This window comes from Nicotiana sylvestris, chromosome 5 (genome assembly GCF_000393655.2).
Source record: "Nicotiana sylvestris chromosome 5, ASM39365v2, whole genome shotgun sequence".
Taxonomy (NCBI): domain Eukaryota; kingdom Viridiplantae; phylum Streptophyta; class Magnoliopsida; order Solanales; family Solanaceae; genus Nicotiana; species Nicotiana sylvestris.
In genome coordinates this window covers 27,987,271-27,993,229 of record NC_091061.1, presented here as the reverse complement: position 1 = coordinate 27,993,229, position 5,959 = coordinate 27,987,271, and the positions used below count along the sequence as shown (strand labels likewise).

The window sequence follows — 5,959 nt, the reverse complement described above, 5'->3', positions numbered from 1 at the left end:
AATGATTAAGATTAACATCTGTTTTCCTTTAATAAATGAAGCTTAGCTCAAAGTGATGAAGCCCAAGGACCAAAAGGTCTACAACACAGTCCTTTGTGATGGTAGAGTTACTTTGGATTTCTTAACTTATACAGTTGAATGTTTATCATGTCATTTGAATTTCATCCAATTAATTAAAATAGTCGAAGTTTCGATTCAAAAGAGACTTGAAAATGAAATATTATATAATTTCAGGGGAAAAACTCGTTCACGATGGGACTCGAACCCACAATCTCCCGCTCCGGAGGCGAGCGCCTTATCCATTAGGCCACGCGAACTTGTTCGACTCTAGCATACTACCTTAATTAATCAATTTAAAAGTTGAAAACAGTTTGCGTTTCTACTTATTTTTTGCATAATAGTAAATTTTGAAAAGCAAGAATATTGCAATGAGTTTTCAGGAAATATTTGAGGTTTATCACAGTGTATATAAATTTTTACAATGCAATTTTTAACCTGCTGTACAGGATTAGTAATTGTCTTAATTTATCGATTACTAATTCCACCAATTATGAATAGTTACTTAATATTTATAGTGCAAAGTCTTCTACATAATTTGTGTACAAGCTAAACCCTATTTTGAGTTGTTCTTCATAACAAGCATTCTTTTTTCGATTAACATTTGAATCACTGACTGTAAGATTTTTTGGTTTGAGGATGGGAATAGTTTTGAGTTTTTGAATGATCAATTTAATCTCTCTCTCTCCTTTCTTTCGATGAAAAGTACAAGATACTATAGAAGTTCGCCAATTAGCTTTTATATGCAAGATTGTATCCATAATATCTAATTAAAGTGCAATGAATTCAATAGTAAAAAAGAAAGTTCAATAGTAAAGACAAAAAGATCGGACACCTCTATACTTCAAGGAATTGGAACAAGATAGATGGCAAACAATTAGTTGACAAGATCACAAACAAAATCACTGCATATACAAGGAAACTGTCATATGCTGAAAAATTACAAATTATCATGGCAGTATTGTTCTCTATATATAACTTCTGGAATGCAGTGTTCATACTGCTTCAAAGTGTAATAAAACAAGTTGACAAGAAATGCAGTGATTTCCTATGGGGTGATACAGATGAAAAAAAAATTAATTAACCTAGTTGCATGGGACAAGGTATGTACTCCAAAGAAAAATGGAGGTTTAAACATTAAAGGGTGTTGCAAATGGAATACTGATGCTGTTGGTAAGTTACTCTGACAACTTTCTAGGAAGAAAGACATTTTGTGGGTGAAATGGGTCAATAGTATCTGTATGAAGGACAAAAAGAGCATAGAAACATACACTACTAGAAATTCGGCAAAAATCGACCAAGGTTGATCGACCAACTTTGGTCGGTCAAAAAACCAGCAAAAAAATGGACCAAATTTGGTCGATTTTTCAAAATATTTTTTTTTTTTTTTTACAAAACCGACCAACTTTGGTCGGTTTTCTTTGGTGCAAAAATGCAGGAAACTATTTTTGAGTTCCGCAAAATTTATTTTTCAAGAAACCGACCAACTTTGGTCGGTTTTTCAATTAAAATAAACAAAAATTAATATTAAAAAATCCGACCAAAATTGATCGATTAATTCGGCCGGTCATTTTAAATTTTATTTTTTAATAAAACCGACCAACTTTGGTAGGTTATTTTAGTGCGAAAATACAACTAAAGATTATAAATCAAATAAAAGATAGTCTTAAAACAAAATACACCAATGGTCTAGTGGTAGAATAGTGTCCTGTCATAGTACAGACCTTGGTTCGATTCCAAGATGGTGAATCTTTCGATTACATAATTAAAATACCGACCAACTTTAGTCGATTTTTTTTTTTGCAATAATTTTTTTTGAATTTAGTTGAACGACCAAACTTGGTCGGTAATTTCCGCCCAACTTTGGTTGGTATGCCTTTCCGACCTCTAAAATACTGTCCACACGTAAATGGTCGCGTTTTGGACGGTTATTGGTCATTACCGACCAAAGTTGGTCGGTTTTTTTGGTCAATTTTTACCGAATTTCTAGTAGTGATACTCCAACATGAGATCGTAGCTGGTATTGGAAGAAACTGAATTCCCTCAAAGTTCATATGACAAGATGGTATCAAGGAGATAAATATCTGTTAATCTCAACAGGAGAATATTCAATGTCCAGAATCTATCAATACATGTTTTGCTCTTAACAGGAGAATATTCAATGTCTAGAAGCTATCAACACATGTTGGGCCCTCAACCTAGAGTTAAGGAAGTTAATCTAATATGGAGCTCAGTTATGCTCCCTAAACAAAGGTTTTTAGTGTGGTTGGCATGTCAAAATAAACTGTTAACCAAAGAGAGATTAACTCGACTTCTAATACATATAGATGATCAGTATTGCTGCTTATGTGCTCTGGCACAGATGGAGACACATGCTCATATATTTGGTCAGTGCAATTGGATTTCAGAAATGAGAGAAAAGTTGAGCATTTGGCTGGGCATCAAGATTCATAACAATGAAGCAAGTCAGGTGATCAAGTGGATCAAAAGGAGACGATGGAGCCAATTTCAAAAGGAAATAGTTGTTGCCATGCTATACTACACTTGGCAAGCAAGAAACTGGAGAATCTTTAGAAAAGTAAATGTAGGTAGAGATTTTGTGTTTGCTCAAATTAAAAAAGAGATCTTAGATAGATTGGATACATTATGTAAGACTAAAAGAGCTAAAAAAAATCAGTTGTTGATTGAGAAGCTATGTAATTAAAAGTTTAGATATTATTTGGAGATCTAGAGTCTTGAGCACCATTCTTAGAAGATGGAAAAGGACACTAGGGGCTCTTTAGGATGTAAATTTTGTTAGTTGTTATGGTAATAGTCACATTTATCACCAAAAAAAAAAAAAAGATCGAATACCTAAACTTCAAAATCTCGAATCATCTCTATATATCACTACTAAAAAGATCAGGTTTTAGCGACGATAAATTCTGTAGCTAAATAGAAAAATTCATCGCTAATCTCATTTAGCGACTGATTACCAACGAATTATCAAGAAATTCTGCTAGCTACGAGTGTTTTAGCGATAAATTAGCGACGACGTTCGTAGATAATTTTATTTTTTTGTAGTGATATATTCCACATCACTCAAATCACTTCAATTAATATTTAAATATTATTATTAATCTTTAGTACTAAAAGTATCATCATAACATTGTCCTCAAACCTTATTTATTGTCATATTTTATATATTTTTTTAATAATTAACCAAATATAGACAAAAATATTTTTCAAGAAAATGCTTTCTCGTGAAAAACACTTTCCTCTACCAAATACACCATAGTGATTTTTCTTCAATTTTATAAAATTCAGAACCTAATTGGATACATACTGGAGTACTAAATAGTTTAATATATTTTCGAACACGTAATACTCTTGTGATAAATCATATCAACAGACTACAATCAAGTATGTTAGTTTGGAGCACCCCTTAGACACATGTATAAGAACGGTTTTTATATATGCTCCATTGTTAAACAACTGAAATAATAAAGTGCAGCATTAACTGCAAAAGAGATTTTTACGTGAAAAATTACCCGGCTTAAAAGGTGCAAAAAATACGACCTACCACGTAGGTGTTAGCTTCAACTTCACTAGAACAATGAGCCAAATGTATCGATTACAAATCTGTAACTCAATACTCTCTAGTTCTCCTACTTCAACTACTTGATTTACAAGTTACTCTAACTTGAAAAATCAAACACTCACTCCAACTCCCTGATTGTATATGATACTTTAATTATAACTCGATTTCCTAAAAGGACTCACTCTGGTATTCGATTTGAGTATGGAAAATGTAGTTCTTCAATTGATGTGTAAAATGATGATCTCAACAGTCCAAAAGATAGTATTTAAATTCCTTGGACTCCATGATCTTTTAGAAGTCCTATGCGTAGACAATTTCTCATTTGATAGGACTCCTACAGCTCCAAGGACTCCACAAATTTTGGAACTCTTGTCTCTCGGTTATGCAAGCGTATCTTCTTGGGCAACAACCCTTATCATATTTAGCAGTCCTCTTCCAACAAACTCGGACTTGGGTAACTTGAGATAAAGTTACTGTCTTGCAAGACCAAGCAATCATCAACCTTGAGGAGCTGGTTCTTAGGGCAGTTAAGCAGCTACGTTGAGGACCTGGTACTTAGAGCATTTATTCTTAACAAACTTTGTTAATCATCAAAACCTCAATACTCAATAAATTCCCCTTTTTGATGATGATAAACTTTGTGCACATTAAAACTAGGTAATCACCTCATATCACCATACCATGACTAGAGTAAGTACACCATATGTACAACGAGCACACAAACAGGCCCATCAACACCAACCCCCAACTGTATGTTCCTCCTTTTGCTTCATCAAAAATAAAAATAAAAAGATGTTAGACAGACTAAGCATAGTTAATGAAAGATTCATGGCCATTTAGACTACATCACAAGCTCAAAAATTATCAAAGCAAATAAACTAAGGTGATGATATAACCATGTGCAAATCATTAAAACATTATAAGACAATTCAACTAGCAGTGCCAAATTAAGACCAAGGCCTTGACTCAAAACATTAAAGAAAAATATACTAAGCATCATGCAAACTACTCAGAACTAAAACAAACGAAACAAGAACTAAAGCACCAATGGGTTAACAAAACAAGCTGAAGTCATGGGGTCAAGGACCAGGGTTAAGGATGAGAGAAGGAGGGGGTCAAGACTTTCACAAAGGTGGCAATTTGTTGGGCATGAGCCTCTCTGTCCCTTATGAGCTCCTCCCTAATCTGCCTAGATTTTTTTCTCAACTCATCATTGTCTTTTCGAAGCTAACTCCAACCTTTTAGCTAACTCCAACCTTTTAGTGAGCTTTAGTGCCCTGCTAGCAGCAGGTAGAATAGCAGAACTTGTTGGTCTTCTAGCCTTTATCTCCTCATAGACACACTGCTTGATGGTAACATCATCCAAAATATCATTGTGATTTCCAAACTTAAGCTCGGGCAAAGCAATATTGAGCTTGTCAAATAACTCGGTCAATATAAAGCCATAAAGTAGATCATGCTTAGGCTTGGAAGCGTCTGTAACCCTTCCCATGTGCTGAATCATCAAGCTAGAGAGATTGATAGTTCTAACAGTATTAAGTAGTTCCATCACGTCCATTTCCAGCGTGCTAGCGTTATGCCTCATCTCAGATCTCTGCAATATGCAAGAGTTCACAAAATGAAACAACAGCTTGTGAAAAGGAGTCATATTAGTATTGTACACCTTCTGAGGAGCATCTAACTCAAACTTCTGAGAGAATTTACTTGTGAACATAATTCCTGTATCCACATCATTATCTATGGCTGGCCATTTTTTCTTCGAGTAATTGTCAAAACCTAAAGAAGAAATATTCAGTAGCATCCCAAGCTCTTCAACATCAAACTCCATCTCAAACACTCTTATAGAACTCTTGACCACTTTGCCATAAAATTGGAAGTTGGCATAGAACTCCACCATAATAGGCACACACACAGGAGGGAATGCCTTAACAAACATGTGTATCCATCCTTGTAACTCAAGTTTTTCAACTAACTGAGATATCCTTTTCTCATTAGTTTTTGCAAGAATTTTCCCATTCAATGCTTTTTTGTTTCTGAACTCAGTGAGCTTATCAACCACATCAGGCATACCTTTCTTTTTCTTTCCTTTACTATCATTCTTAGATGTGGTAGCTGCCTTGGTTGGTTTAATAGCCTTCCTCTTTTGTGCTAATGTCTTTTCTTGCAAAGTAGAATCAAACTTATCTTTTTCATTCAACTCAACTACAGGTGTTGATACCCAATTTTTTCTGTATATTTTAATATGCAAAATACTTTCAAAATAGCATGTATATGCATATATAAGTATGTCCAAAGGTTTTCTTGTTTCTCTTTAATTTTTTA

General features: G+C 34.1%; 1 non-coding gene across 1 annotated transcript; it reads right to left on the bottom strand.

The window, feature by feature from the left end:
* Nucleotides 1-244: 244 nt before the first annotated feature.
* Nucleotides 245-317, bottom strand: TRNAR-CCG (transfer RNA arginine (anticodon CCG)). Its single transcript has one exon. It is a non-coding gene; the product is annotated as a tRNA-Arg (tRNA).
* Between the last annotated feature and the right edge of the window lie 5,642 nt (nucleotides 318-5,959).